The sequence below is a fragment of the Vombatus ursinus genome, unplaced genomic scaffold (assembly GCF_900497805.2).
Source record: "Vombatus ursinus unplaced genomic scaffold, bare-nosed wombat genome assembly UNPS02014841.1, whole genome shotgun sequence".
Taxonomy (NCBI): Eukaryota; Metazoa; Chordata; class Mammalia; order Diprotodontia; family Vombatidae; genus Vombatus; species Vombatus ursinus.
In genome coordinates, this window is record NW_020954619.1 from 28,094,307 (window position 1) to 28,111,127 (window position 16,821).

The 16,821-nt window shown below is 36.0% G+C and overlaps 1 protein-coding gene across 1 annotated transcript in view; it reads left to right on the top strand.

The window, feature by feature from the left end:
• The window catches only part of CSMD1 (CUB and Sushi multiple domains 1), a 2,488,924-nt gene that overhangs the window by 2,367,795 nt on the left and 104,308 nt on the right, over positions 1-16,821 (top strand). The gene's annotated exons all lie outside the window — the stretch shown is intronic.

A 16,821-nucleotide genomic window follows, 5' to 3' on the forward strand; every position in this document is an offset into this window, starting at 1 on the left:
CTGGGGTCGGTGCTACACCTAGGGAGCATACGTGACTCAGGAAGTCAGGTTTGGTCACAGGAAGGAGGCGTCTGGGGTCAGCATAGTACCTAAAGAAGGAGGCTAGACAGAGAGAGCTTGTTCTCTGCAGTCCCCCCTCCAAGCGACACAGTCCTCGCCTCAGGAGCGCGCGCTCCGGCCACTTCCCTGTACCCCACTTCTTCCCCAGCCTGTCACAGCTCCATCCAGCACCGCTCCAGTCTCGGGAGCGAGAGCTCCGGTTACCTCTCTGACCCCAGATCTCATCCCAGTATGATACAACTCTGCCCAGCACCGCCTCTGCCTCGGGAGCAAGAGCTCCAGTTACTTTCTGGTACCCAGTTTCCATCCCATGTTGGCACAATCTCCATCTGGCAGTAGCTGGCATCAAACAGTCCCTCACAATTCAGCAACATATTTTAAAATAAATGACCTGATTTTCTATGCATCAAAACAGCTATACAAATCAATATTTGGATTTCTGCACAGGCAAGATCTATGAAGACACATGTACACGTATGTGAAGTAACGCATCCAAGGTCCCACACTAATAAGAGTCTGAGCTAGCATTCAAATCCATGTTTTCTGACTCCAAGTTCAGGGTTCCTTCCTTATTGATTTGGTGAGCCTTTATTTTATTGATGCTTTCATATTGAGGGTCCATTGGCTCAAACTCTGGCCATTCTATTCCTATTCCTTGGTTCTCAAAAGAGATTCATGGCAAGGATGTGAGAGACTTCCCACGATGGCATTTTCCATCAAAACCCCACCAGACCAAATACCCCCTCATGCTCCATTAATATATAAAATTTATGCATGTACATATTTAGAAGTGACTGTCCAAAGGCTCTTAGTGGTGTTGCTGAGATTAGAACTCATGTTTCTTGGTTCCTACTCTTGGGGTTAACTGCATTATTCTATAAAGCCTCTTAAACTCATTCTGTGCTATCACATTTTTTTTTATTCCTTTGGTGGAATGGAGAATATAGTCATTAACCTTACTTAAAAGATGGAATCATTTCGCTTTTGTTGTCACATATTTGGCAGCTAACATCACCCCCTGTGGTTGTTGATTACTACCAGAAGGTAGCAAAACTCTATTATGGCATTGTGAAAGAAATCAAACTTTTAAACCTTAGTCTTCCCCTGAAATAATCTTAACTTTGTCATTAAAGGGAAAAAATGGTGCATATTCCATCAATTTAATATATATACTACAGGTATAGATATGTGGGAGTAGATATAATCATTTGTGTTTAAACCAACAATCCTTTTAGTGATTTGCTTTGTGCAAACATGAGGCTAAGGCATATGGAATTTTGTTTCAAGTGATTAGCACACAGGTAGAATTTTTAAATTGTCAGTGGAATTTTAATGCCTTACATGACCTTGTCTTGGCCTGAGGACAATGTTATTGCTCAAAAAGAAACACTCCATTTCTGATTTCCATGCTAGCATAACGTGTTTACAGCTTCTATTATTCTATTCTCAGTGATAAATACTGAAAATTATACAACGAAAAAGAAACCAAATATTTGCTTTATAGATTTTTTTAAAAATACCATTCTATTGAGATACATAAACAAATATTCTGAATACAAAGTGGATACAGTGAAAATGTGACTTAAACCAGGCAGCTTCACACCTCCAAGAAAGAAATATCATAAAATATTAGTATGAAGTACCTTAGACCTAACTCTGTTCTTTTAAATCTGTGCTAAACTGGGCAAATCTCTTCACCTATCTGGGATTCAGTTTTCTCATCTGAAAAATTAGCCCTTTGAACTAGATGACCAACTCTTTTTTTTGGCCCAAGGCTTTACTATTCTTTTATTCTTCCAGGCTCATAACCTTGGCATTATCATTGACTTTTCACCCTCCCTCATTTCAGTTGGGGGCAGCTAGATGGCATAGTGGATAGAGTGCCAGGTCTGGAGTCTGGAAGACCTGGGTTCAAATTTTGATTCAGACATTTACTGTGTGACCCTGGGCAAGTCCTTTAACCTTATTTGCCCCCAGTTTCCTCATCTGTAAAATGAGTTGGAGAAGGAAATGGCAAACCCCTCTAATATCTTTATCAAGAAAACCCCAAATGTGGTCAGGAAGAGTCACTTAGAGCCGGAAAACAACTAAACAACAACAAAAATTTCACTTAACTAATCATTTACCAAATCTTGACCTTTCTACCTTGTTAACTAGCCCCCTTCTCTCTATTTAAACAGCTACTACTGATTCAGGGCCTTTTCACTTTTTCTCTAGATTATCATAGCAGCTTCCTAACTAGTTCCCTTTTTTGAAGACTTTCACTACTCCAATCCATCCTATACATTGCTGCTAAAGTAATTTACATTAATCTAAGATATGACCATATGATTCTCATACTCAGTTGAATCTAGTGACTTCCTATTTCCTTTTCCCATCTCACTTTTCTGTTCTTTTTCACTGGCCATCCTACTCTTTACCTCCTCCTCAGAGTCTTCTTTCTTTAAGACATGGCATAGGAACTGTCTTTTGTGTGAAGTCTGTCTTGATCCCTCTTCCCCAACAGCTATTGTCCTCCTTCCTCAATACCCTTTTATGTAACTATTTATCCATGTATTTATTTGTTTTATTATTATTATTATGTGTATATTATATTTTATATAATATTTATATACAGGGTCCTAATAGTCTTAGTGTAATTTTAAGCTTGAATAACCTAATGGCTAAAAACCACACAAAGACTGTTGGGACACTCTGTTTATACTTGTCTTTCCCATAAGACTATAAGTTCAGGTGAGTGGGATTTTTTTTTTTATTCTTTTCATTTGTATCTCCAGGGCATAGTATGGAACCTCAAATATAGTAGGCACTTAATAACTATTTGTTGTTTGACTGATTCAATGATCACTTTGTGACATCAAATTTACTTATGTGCTGTGTCATTTTTGCTATAAGCATAGTGATGGACCAATTCTGGGTCTCTTTAGTATCGTAGGGATAACCAATAACATGCACATAACCCATGTTTTATGACTACATCATCATCATAGTATGTAGAACTGATATTTTGTTGATATCACTGTTTCTTCTATAAAGAGAAAGTTTTTATCTCCAAGGGAGAAATGCCCACTAATTTTAAGACTCAAATTATTTAAGTATGCATTTATTTATTCATTTATCCATTCAATGAACATTCATTTAAAGATTTCTATGTGAAAGAAACAACACAATTGAGAACATAATAAATCAATAAAAAAAACCTTTTTATTGAGCATTTCCTGGAGGCCAAGCCTTATGCAAAGCACTGTGGATATGAAGAAAGGTAAAAAGTTACTCTTCTCAACGGCCTCATATTTTAATGGCAAAAAAAAAAATAGATATGTACAAGATAAATGCAGAGTCAGTGTCATGTAATCTGAGAGCACAAAGCATTAGCAACTGGAAAACCAGTTAGGACACTAACCACAGGGTAGGATTTGAGCTGAGTCTTGAAAGAAGCCGAGGAAACTGAGGCAGAGGTAAAAAGAGATAGCAAGGAGGTCAGTCATTGAGTGTGGAGGTGACAAGTGTGAAAGGACTAGAAAAGTAGGAAGGAGCTAGGTTATGAAGAGATTTAAATATCAGAAAGAGGACTATGATAGACGCATAATACAAAAATATTTTTGGGTGTTCAGTTGAGGCAGGGATCACTGGAAGGGTTAGAGAAAGGTAAGATAGCACTCTCTGGGGAATCATGAAAGGTAAATCATGGGACTAACATAATCAACATATGTTACCCAGGCATTAGATGCATACAAATTAAATTTGATTCAACAAATATTTATTAAATATGGGCTGTGGTGCTATGAATCAGTTATCTTTAATAAGATAAATATGACTAGGACCCTGATTTCAAGGAACTTACAGTATAATAGAGAGGAAAAGACTAAATTTTTCCCCAAATCTTTGGGATAAATCCAGAGGATCCTGTGTTTAGAAAATGCTTTTGGTCATATATTGGCTACATTATTATAGGCAAATCATTTAATCTCTTTCATTCTTAGTTTTCTCATTGGTAAATTTGGGATAATAATATTGATACTGCCTTTTTCAAATGCTTAATATGAGGAATGTTTCAGAAGTCTTAAACCACCATGTAATTGGTTATCAATCAATTAACAAGCATTTATTAAGCAACTACTATGTGCTGAGTGCTGTTTTAGGCACTGGAGGTTCAAATACATAGAAGGAAATAATCCCTTTTTTAAAAAGTAGCTTATGTTCTAATAGTGAGACAAAAAATACATGTGTATGTATATACAGAATAAATATAAAGAGAATAAATAGAAAATAAATACCCAAGCATTTAAATACAAGGTAGTTTTGGAGAGAGGGTGAATAGATGGGGAGATCAAGAAAAACTCACTGAAAGTGGTTCATGAGCAGTGTTATTAAAGAAAGAGAAGGATTATATGAAAGAGGTCAGGGGGAGGGTGCATTTCCAGGCATAGAATGGCCATTGCAAAGGTTTGGAGACTTGGCATGGAGTGTAGTGTTTGAGGAACAAACAGTCAGAGTCAATAAACAATTATTGTGTCAACTGTGTGCTAGGGTCCAGGGGTGGGGAACAGTAGCTTCTGTGAAGTTTGGATTCAGTCAAAGGACTTCAGTTGAAGACCTAGAGGGCCACATGTGGCCTCAAGGCCACAGGTTCCCCATCTCTGTAAGGATCAGGATACAGAGAAAGGCTTAAGGGGATCTAAGGAAAAACAACTCATAAAAAGAAGTTGAAAAGAGGGAGGGGCAGTGGAGGTGATGAAGTCTTGCAGCCATAGTAGGAAATGATCCAAGGAGATAAGAGTTTCAGAGTTGATTTCATCTTGCAAAACAATGAGTTTTTGGAGATCATGAAGTCCAGGAAAATACCCAGTTGGAAAATGAAATTAATTCCCTGGGCATCCTCCTTGAGTAGTGGAGTATCTGGCAGGACCACTCCAATCTTCACTTTTTCCAGTCAGAGGGACAAGAGGTGCTGAAAAAGTGTGAATTTCAGAGTTGATTTCATCTTGCAAAATGAAGAGTTTCTGGAGATGATGAAGTCCAGGAAAGGAACCAGGTGGAAAGAAGTCTAGTTTGGCTAATGCCAGAGTATGGGAAGGAGAGTAATGTATATGCATGTGTATATGTATGTGTGTGTGTGTGTGTGTGTGTGTGTGTGTATACACACACATACAAACATATATGTATATGTGTATATATATATGTATATATCGGGGGGGGAATAGATTGAGGCAAAGTTGTAAAGGTCTTTAAAAATTAAACAGAAGCAGCAGGGATCCACCAAAGTTTACTGAGGTGGAGAAATCTGTGCTTTAGAAAAATCACTTTGTTAGCAGTGTGGAAGATGGATTATAGTTGGAAAAGATAAGAGTCAAGGGAGACCAAATAGGAGTCTATTGTGATAGTCCAGAGTTGGGGAGGACTTTAACTAATGTTGAACTTGTATGAATAGAGAGGTGAGCTCAATTGCAAAGACATTGTAGAAGTAAAATGGAAATATTTGGCAATTGATTGATTATGTAAGGAGAAGGAAAGTGCAAGAGTCAAAAATAACATTGAAGTTATAAACTTGGGAGACTGGAAGAATGGTAGTACCTTTGACAGAAGAGTAGATGATCATTATTACTCGAAGAGGGAGGGATCGCTGTCCTCTGTAGAACTCAGAGAAAACTTTGTGGAGGAAGAAATGTATGAATTTATTCTTGAGGGAAGGAATGGAACAAGTGTTAAGGAGTCCATTCCGGTCATGGGTAATGAAATGAGCAAAGGTACAGAGGTCAGAGAGAAAAAGATGAGAATAGAGGACAACAAGTAGTCCAGTTTAACAGAAACATAGAGTATATGAAAAGATCAGTGAAATAAGGCTGGAAAGGCTGATTGAAATAGGATTGTAGAGGTCATTAAATGCTAGGATTAGTAATTTATATTTTATATCTTATTTTGTTGGTGCTAACAAATATCTAATATAATCATGCTCCACCACAAAGTACTTAAATAAATGCATATACCTATTATTTCTCCATCATTCCAAAATCTCTAGATTAAGAATCAAAAGACCTGGGGTCCTATCACTTTTGTTTACAAGTTTCCAACCTTGAACAAATAAATCACTTTACCCAAGTTCCAGTTTTCTTAGCTTTAAAATGCAAATAATAATACTTCCTTACACATTTAATAGGATTGTTGTGATGATCAAATGAGATTACATAAGTGAGAACATTATAAACTATACATTTCAATGCCAATGTAAGATATACCATGCAAGACATTCCATCAATAAGCATTTATTAAGTGCCTACTTTGTGCCAGGAAATATGCTAGGTGTGGGCTATCCAAAGACACTGCTTTCCATTAAACTCTAAGATGCAGTTACACAAGCCTACTGGCAGGTCTTTGAACAAAGCATTTCCTCTCCTATCCCCTTTCCTTTACAATGACTTGACCCTATTCCCGGAATGTTCTATCCTCTCACCTCTGCCTCTTGGCTTCCCTGACTTTTTAAGACTCAGTTCAGATCTCACTTTCTAAAGAAGGATTTTCCTGGTCACCCAATCTGCTAGGAAATTGCCCTCTCTGATTACCATTAATCTATTCTGCATATCTTGCATACTTAATTATTTATGTCTCTTTCAATAGAATGTTAATTAATTAAAAGTGCAAACTTTTTTTTTACTTTCTTTGTATGTTGGACTCAGCACAGTTCTTGGCACATTGTCTCATTGATTAAATATCAAAAATGAATATTCTCCATGTTCAAATTATGTACTTTCTATTGAGAGGCAATATATACATATACATATATATTCATATGTAGATAGACATATATACATGTACATATATATCCATGTGTAGATAAACATATATACATATATTTATATTAATATGTATCAATAAAAATATATAATAAACAAATACAAAGTAAGTTTTATTTTTAGTAAACAAAATTCATAGATGTATTTAGAGCACACTAAATACCTGGTTTTACATTTTTAAAAGAAAAAATAAAATATTTTTGATATTACATAATATTATTATATAGGAAGTTAAGAAAATCTGCCTATATAGTCAGTCTTAATAGGTGTCTAATTAGGGATTATGATAAGGATAATAAGGGTACTCAGACAATGATATAAAGGGTCAGTTCCTAAAGCTACAAATGCTTAGCCTAGAAAAGAGAACTAGATGGGATGTGCTAGTTGTATTCAAATATTTTATCAGTTGTGATGTGGAAGAAGGATTAAACTTAGTACCTACTTCACAGGGGTTTTTTAAAGACCAAATCAGATGACATATATAAAGTACCTTACAAACTTTAGTATTATAAATGCCACCATCCTGGTGCAGACACTTAGCACTTTACAAGTGGACTATTGTAACAGCCTGCTGATTTCTTTGCCTGTCACAAGTCTCTTCACACTCCAGTCCTCTGTCCACTCTGATGTCAATGTGAACATCACTCTGACCATGTCATTCCCCTACACAGTAAATTCCAGTAGCTCCCTATTACCCTCAGGATCAAATATGAAATCACCTAATTCAAGTTCAAAGCATTTAACCACCTGGTCCCTTCTTACCTTTCCAATCTTCTTACACACCTTACTTCCCTTCCCTCTGTGTATTCTTTGATCCAGTGACACTGGCCTCCTGGCTAAGTCTTGAAAAAGACACTCCATCTCCTAACACTGAACATTTTGATTGGGTGCCTTCCATGTTTGCAGTGCCCTCCCTTCTCATCTTTGCCTTCCGGCTTCTTTCAGGTCCCAGATAAAATCTCATCTTTTACAGGAAACCTTTCCTCATTCCCTTTAATGCTTTAATGTCTTCCCTCCATGGATTATTTCCACACACACACACACACACACACACACACACACACACACACACACATTGTTGGTTCATCATTGTTTGTATGCTCTCTCTTTCATTAACCCCTTTGGAGCAGGGACTATCTTTGGCCTTTCTTTGTATTCTCAGTTATTAGCACAGTGTCTGACACATAGTAGGCAATTAATAAATGTTTATTACTTCTTTCTTCTTCTTTCTAGTGGTATTGTTATTCTGCTTGGTCTTGAAGGACACAATAATAACCAATGAATGGAAGTTATAGAAAGACAATTTTTAGGTTAACATAAGAAAAAAAACTAATTAAACATTACAGCTGTGCCCCAAGTGTAATAAATTGCCTTTGTGGAAAATGTGGCCATCATTACTAAGGGTACCAAATAGAGAATGAATGGCCACTGATGGTCACTGATCATGGGTGTCATAGAGAGCATTCCTGAATGTTCAGGTAAAGGTGATTTAGATGGTCTTTGAGGTCACTTCCTACTTCAAGATTCCATAATTCTAAATTTAAAAAGGAGTTGATATTTCTTTGTTTTGTTTTCTTTGGTCTGGTTTGGTAATATAGTATATATAATAAAGATATCTATGTGGCCTAGTAGAGAATTCAAAAGAACTGCTTTTGCTCAAGGTGACAACTTATTCTTTCTATAACATTAGGCATATCACTCCTTGGTTCAGGAATACCTACTGTCATCATAGAGACTATTGAATGTTAACTGTAAGACTGCTATTGAGCTCTGGAAAACTAGAAATAATACAATTGCTAAATCACCCTTGAACTGCAGAGAAATTCAGTAATTCCTTTGGCAGTTAAAGATAAATTTTATGAAAAAGTACAATAACAACCTCCTTAATGAATTTTGTACTTAAATTGGTTAGATGGGACCATTACATTAATTTACTATTTTTATGCCTTGTTTCTCGTTTTTTTGGCTTGTTGGCCGAGAAGTTCTACCAGGTTCAGATTAATACAAGACTATTAAATCCACTAACTTAAATGATCTGAAAGTAAAATAGGCCACATGCAGTTACTTACCATTCTGAGATTCTTCCTTTATGCAGAAATAGCACAATTCTCTGATTGGCACTTCTCAAGCAGTACAAGTCCCTTTATTCCTTATGTGTTGCATATTTTTGTCTTTAGAACTGCCAGTATAAAGCATTTAATGGGCTTTGTTTGAACTGAGGCCAATCAGATTTAAGTACCCTGGGATATGGGGTCATTGAGTAAGTAGTGCTTATCAGAGAGTTAGGCCCATTTTATTTGAATTAATTTGGTATTTTTGTTTTGAAATTTAGAGGTTTTGTTTTTTCCTTATTTTTTACAGTTAACCGATCTGCTTTCCTTTTTTGTTTCTGCTCATTCTTAATGAAATTTGCACTAATTGAATACTTGCTAACCTATGAAAATAAAATAAATAAAACATGAAGATTGACTTGCTCACTATAATATAGTGAAAAAAAGAAAACACAGAAGATATGAAGTTAAACCTTCATTCACTTAAGAATTTGTCAAATCTCCCTTCTGCAAAAGAATATAAATTTCATGCATAAGTGGCATAAGGACTAGCATAATATTAGATCAAGTGTAAGTTCCTTAAGGTCAGGGCCTATTTATTTATTTATTTCCTTACTTATTCATTTATTTAAATCTTCATTTCAGCAGTGTCTTGAACTTAGGTGCTTAATAACCATTTAAAATTATGTTTTGTTAAATTGTGCCATTTTCATACATGGAGAATTTTTTAAATTTTCTAGAGTTGTAGTATATAGTTGACATGTAAAAAAGTTTGTTGAGCATCATGCATGTACTTCTCAAAAATATAATTCAATGGCTGTAATGTGAATGGATGCCAATAATACAAAAATGATTCACTTCATCATGTAGCGGAATAATTTAATGGAATGATGATTTCATTGATGTTGACACCCATACCACCAGTACAAACCATTTGCAACCCACCTATGACATATTAGTTTGCCAAATATTCAGAGACTCTGATGTTCCATGATTCATAGCCATATTGCAACACCAGGAAGATATCTGTGTTTTTTATTTCTATGTTTGTTTGTTTGTTTTTTTTCTTTGTTTCTAGGAACATTTTGGCAACATTGAGAGGGATTTAAAAATAATATTTTATTTTTCCCCAATTACATGTTGAAACAATTTTAACATTTGTCTTTTTTTAAGTTTTGAGTTCCAACTTCTATCCCTCTCCTTCCCTCTTCTCCCCCCTCCCTGATATGTAAGCTATTTGATATAGATTATACATGTGTAAACATATAAAACATTTCCAAATTAGTCATTTTGTAAAAGAAGACTAGACAAAAAAAAAGAAAGAAAAGAAAAGGAAAGGAAAGAAAGTGAAAATAGTATGCTTCAGTCTGTATTCAGACAATATTAATTCTTTTTCTGGAGTTGGATAGTATGTTTCATCATGAGTCCTTTGGGATTGTCTTGGATGATTATATTGCTGAGAATAGCTAAGTCATTCACAATTCTTTGTCATATAATATTGCTGTTACTGTGTATGGTGTTCTTCTGGTTCTGCTCACTTCACTTTGCATCATTTCACATAAGTCTTTCCAGGTTTTTCTAAAAGCATCCTGCTTGTCATTTCTTATAGCACAATAATATTCCATCTCAATCATATACTACAACATGTTCAGCTATTCCTTAATTGATGCATACCCCCTTAATTTCCAATTCTTAGCCACCATAAGAAAGAGCAGCTATAATATTTTTGTACAAGTAGGTCCTTCCCCCCTCCTTTTTAAAATCTCTTTGGGATATAAACCTAGCAAGTGATATTGTTGGATCAAAAGATATGCACAGTTTTATAGCCCTTTGGACATAGTTCCAAATTGCTCTCCAATGGTTCAATCAGTTCATAACTCCACCGACAGTGAGTGCATTAGTGTCTGAAAACTGCTGGTTCACATCCTTTGACCATTTATCAATTGGGAGATGACTTGTAATCTTGTAAATTTGATTCAGTTTTCTATTGAAAAGTGAGGCCTTTATCAGAGATATTTGCTGCAAAAATCCCCTCCCCCAGTTTTTTGCTTCCCTTCTAATTTTGGTTACATTGGTTTTGTTTGTGCAAAAATTTTTAAAATTTTCTATAATCAAAATGATCAATTTTACCTTTTGTAATGGTCTCTATCTTTTGTTTGGTCCTAAATTCTTCCCTTATCCATAGATCTGACAAGTAAACTATTCCATGCTATCCTAAATAACTTATGGTTGTCACCCTTTATGTGTAAATAATGTACCCATTTTGATTTTTGTCTTGGTATACAGTATGAGATATTGGTCTGTACCTAGTTTCTGCCCACTGTTTTCCAGTTTTCCCAGCAGTTTTTGTCCTAATAAATTTTTGTCACAAAAGCTTGAATCTTTGGGTTTGATGTGCAATTTTTCTAATTCATCCTTTCCAACTTTTGGTCCAACTCCTAATAAAATGTTTGAAAAGAACTTGGAGGTTATTCCAACCTCCCTTCAAAGTAAGACTCTCTTGTGTAAAATGTATGTTACATTAATGTATATATATAGTTTTGCCATTGCACTAAAAAGTTACTTATAGTGAATGGTCTATTTCCTTGTGAATTCAACCATTTGATAAAAGTTCTACACCCTTAAAACAAGTAAATAATTTTTGGCTGAACTCCTTTTTCTACATGATGGAAAGGAAGATCAGAGTCAATTAGATCTTCATTCTCTCTCCTCAGATTGTGACTAAATATCACATAAATGTAACATTTTCTATTGCCTGTAGCATTTTCAATAAGTTAATTTTATTTTGAGACTTTGATTTGTTGATGCTATCCATATGTTTGTGGCAAACTTCTGTTTTTACCCTTCTTTTCTGTGTCCCTCTTGCCATTCTTTATTTGTATTCTTTGAAAATGTAAACTTGAAAATTCTCCAAGTAATCACAATTGCATCTTGAAATGCTTCTGCTTTTCTCCTGTATTGAAATTACTTTTTATTACATTGGTAGATTAGTTTTTGAGAGCTTTTCATCCCTTGAATCAAAAATAACAGAATTTTTGACTTAGAATTATACCTAGGTTTCTCTGAATTTTTGGATTCTTATTTTCTGTAGTATACTTCTCTGCCTATAGCTATGTTTCTCTCACTTTAATATGAATTATAAGATGACATGGTTATATTTCTTAAGTTTCTACCACTTCCACATCAGCAATTAATTCTTTCTTGGTGGTCTGGAATAAATGCAGAATTTAGTAGCACTTCTCATCATTATTTTCCTTGAACTTCTGAGAGAGAAACATATTATTAGCACATTACCATAAAATTTTTCAATGAGCAGTGTCCTATCCTGATTAAATAAGACCTTTTATAAAATCTGATTCATTCATTCCACAAATATATGTTGAACAGAGGTACTGTGTTAAGCACTGACTTCATTTCTCCACCTGATCTGTTAAAGGCCATTAAACTTTTTAACTAGAGGTACTGCAAGACAGTGGGAAGTAGGACCCTTGCCAAAATGAGTCACAACAAATATGCAGGTAGTTTTGCTCAAAAGAAAGGGAGAAAGATATTCTTTGAAAATTTCTAGCCAAGTTACAGTTAAAAATTCATTAAAATAGCATATATTGATAATATGATTTTTAATAGTCACCCTAAAAGTATGACACATAAACATTCCTGTAAATAAGATGGCATTACATTTCCTCTCCTAGGACTGATTGTGAATAACTTGTCATAAAGTGGAGTAGAAGAAAAAGGAAGGGAGAGGAAAAAAAGAGTTAGGAAAGAAAGAAGGAAGAGAGAAAGAAAAAAAGAGAGGGAGAGGGAAGGCAAGTGAGAGAGACAGAGACAGAGAGCACTGTGAGATATAAACTATGACTTATGTCTGGAACTGCTTGTTGATCCATTTTCCAAAATGGTGCTAAAGAAAAATCTTTGTCTTTGTCTTTAAGCCTTACCCACTACTTCCCATCATGTAGTAGTTTTCCATGCCTGCTCTTCGGTAATAATAAAGTAAATTTTTTTTTGTCTATAGTATGTAAGACACTTGAGATTCAAAGGCAAAACTCAAACAAGTCTGTGTCCTGAAGGAATTCCTATTATATGAGAGGATATATCATATCCACAGAGAGGTAAATGAAACTAGATATACACAAGTTGTTATGAAGCATTTTCAAAGAGAACATTAAAAACTTGGAAAATCAAGAAAGGCATTATGAAGGAAGTAGCAACTAAGCTATGCTTTGAAAAAAGCTAGACATTTTATGAGCTAGAAGTGGGGAGGGAACACATTCTAGAGAAGGGGAACCATGCCTACAGAAAGACATGGAGCAAAGAGACTGTGTGTTACCACAGTGGAATATTTGGTGGACTGGTTTGCCAGTAGGAGAAAATAAGGCAAAGGAAGGAAAATAAAATGACAGGAGAAATATATGAGAGCTAGACTACTGAAGGCTTTAAAAACTAGTTTGAGAATTTTGTATTTTATATTAGAAGTAATTAGGGGCCACTGAAGATCTCGAGGGGTGGGGAGAAATAATGCCTTCTGCATAAGGCCTTTTCTTAATTTGAAGAGCAGTGGAAAAGTTTTCTTCTTTTAAAACAACATAAATAACTTCAGAACAGAGACTAATCATTAATTCAGAAGACTGATAGTGTATCATGCCTTGTACCTCTTGGCAGAGAGGTACTAGACTAGAAATGTGAAATGAGGCATACATTTTTGGAAATGGCTCAAGGTGATTTATTTTATTTAACTATATTAAGTTGTCACAATGGAGGATTTAGGGTTAGGGTTAATTGCAATGATGTGAAAAAAAGTAAAAAACATCAAAAACCCTTATAGGTATGGGTTTGACTAGTTCTTTCCAACACTCAAGTTTTATAATTCAGTGATATTTTTGAAAAAAAATTAATTTTAAAAATGAAATTTCTATTTATAAGAGATATTGATTTTGAATTGAGAAGAACCTTCCTCCTTAAGAACAGAGTGCCAGACTCTTAATAAATGTGACCCACTGGGATCTAGTTTCCTGACACCTCATATTGGAGCTAAGTGGAAGTAGGACAACTTATTATGCCTCTCTTGTCTCCTTCATTCAAAACAACTAAAAGATAATTCAATGACAGGAGATAATAATGATATTACCAAGGATAGTTAAGTTGGAAGGCACTTAATACTGAGAAAAAACACAAAATATAAGAAGTCCAGTTGCTATTCTTTGGTTCCTAAAAATCTATTTCAGAATAATTATAGTACATAAACCAAATTCACAGCATCTCAGAATTTGTAAAAGGGTTTTCAGGGGCAATCTATAGTAGTCTAAACCATTTCTAATTGGAGTAGAAGAAAGAATGGGATGCATCCCATCAAAGTGATGCAAAAAGCTATGGAGCCCAGAAGAATGGTAAAAAACATCCACTTAAATGGACCGAAGTGTATGTCTATGTGGAGGTGGGTGGGTAGAGGGGGTTGCTTAATGAAGAAAACAACATTTGATTTGGGCAGGGCATCTTCGTGAGAGAACAGTAAGTCAAACTCAGTTAGAGTATACTTAAGAACATAGTGGTACATAAGGCTGCATGTATAGGTTAGAGGCAGAACACAGAGGACATTTAATTTCTGGCTGAAGAATATAACCCCAAATTTGCTAGAAAATGAAGGACCAATAATTGAGTAGCTGTAAGCAGGGTATATACAATGAGAGTTGTGCTTCTGGCAGATTAATCTGTTAGTGGTGCATTGAATGGGTTGCAACTTTGGAGGAAACCTAAAAATAATGGAACAGAGTTACTCAGCAGTGGGAATGCAAAGAATAGGATCAATGAAAAAAATACCTGTGGAAACATAGTTAGAACTTGGCAACTTTGGCAAGTAAGAGATATGGAGAAGTCTGACTTAGAACTTTAAAGAATGGATGAGCAGCAGATAAGTGTTTTCTACATATGATAGAAATTGAGAATTCAGGAGTTGTATATTGGGTCCAGGAATTAAAGGGGGTTGGGAGTGGATTACAATGTTTTCAGTTTGAGATAACCTGAGTTTGAGGTTCTAGTGAGACATTCAGGAGATGAATCATGGTTTACAGATTAAATGCATTTCCACTGTGGGAAGTTTTGAGGAACAATTTATCTGTCTTTTAAGTACATCAATATTAGAATATAATTATATAAAATATAACTGTATAAAAATAATTATGCTTTCTAACAATTAGAGTTGTCCCAAAGCATAAGGAAGAGTGTCAGATTAAATGGTTCCTTTTCCCTCGACATCTTCATTAAAAGGCTTGATGGCTTAGATAGTATGTTAGACAGGGTTCTTGGATAGAGAAGTATGATCATGTACCAGGGTCTACACCTCATGTCTGACACTAGCTGTATCTCTATCTCAGTTTCTTTGGGGCTTTTATTGGGGCTAATAATATCATTAATACCTAACAGAGCCTTTGCTACACTCAAATGAGATTATGTATGTAAAATGTTTTACAAACTTTAAAAAGTCTACACACATCAACTATTTTTAAGGGAAGGTTGGAATATATGGCCTCTGAAGTACCTTCTGACTCAGATTCTGTGAAACATAATTAAAAACTTTACCTACCTAAGGTTAAAATAATGAGACAATTCCACTGTATTAACAGAGTTGAGAAAATTCTAAAAGTCACCAGTGGAAAATGAATCAGTGTTCTTCACAAAATCTGATCCTTATTTACCTGTTCCTGATAGGTAAATGTAATTACTCTATAGTGTAGGGCACTTAATCATTCACTCTTTAAGTTTGACTTGAAAATTCTACACAATATACAAATGAATTAACTAACTTTTCTTCTTCATCTACTTAATGAAGTGAAGAACTATCTAATTTAAACAGTGAACAAATTACCTAAGACTGTGTGGTCTACTTCTATAAAGAGACTTTGAGAGGGGTGTGTGTGTGTGTGTGTGTGTGTTTTGTGTTTGTGTGTGTGTAAGTGTAAGTGTAAATCAATCAATTCATCAGCAAATATTTATTAAATGCCTTCTGGGTTCCAAATAATGTGCTTCTTCCTAAAGATACAAAGACAAAAAGGAAACTACCTATACTTAAGAAGCTTACATTTGTAAGGAAGTGCAAAGTTGATAGGCAGAGAGAGGTTCAGGAGAGAAATAAGTTGACTACCTTGTGAGGGACTGTCTGATGTTGACTACTGCCAAGTGAAAGTTGTGGCAAGAAGGGGTAGGAACAAGATATTAGGAAGTAACCAGAGCTCATGCTCCCGAGGCAGGGGCTGTGCTAGGCGGAGTTGTGGTGAACTGGGGTGGGAACTGGATACGGAGAAGTAACCAGAGCTCATGCTCCTGAGGCAGTGGGCAGTGCTATGTGGACCTGTGATAGCTGGGGAAGGAACAGAATACAAGGAAGTAGCTGGAGCACATGCTCCTGAGGCAGGGGGCTGTGCCACGTGGGAGTGGGACGGCAGAGGACGAGTTCCCTTTGCTTAGTCCCCTCCCTAAGTGCAACGTCAACCCCAGACGCCTCCTTCCTGTATCCGGTCCTAGCCTCCTGCATCACTTCCTCTCCCTTGGTGCGCTAAACCCAGCCATCCCCTTCCGGTATCTGATCCTACAATCAATGACTAGTAGGCGGGCTGAGGAGGAGGGGCTAAGTAGGTACTTAAGGAATGGTAGTGGTCGGAGCTCGCTCTCTCTTTGCTCCTGCTGTCTTGCTCTGGCCTTCCTGCTTGGCCTTGCTGTGATGGCCTCTGAATAAAGCTCGGGTGTTGGCACCTCCTGGTCAGCTCGTCTCTGTGTGTTTATCCGGGTAGGCTCGGAAGACTGGTAAGTAGTATGACTCTGGCAGCCTGCTCCTTATAGGAGGAGAGTGCACGGTGTGGCTGGCACACTACCTGTTTGTTACCTCCCAAAATATTGTATATGGAGAGAGGCTAGGCTCTTGCCTG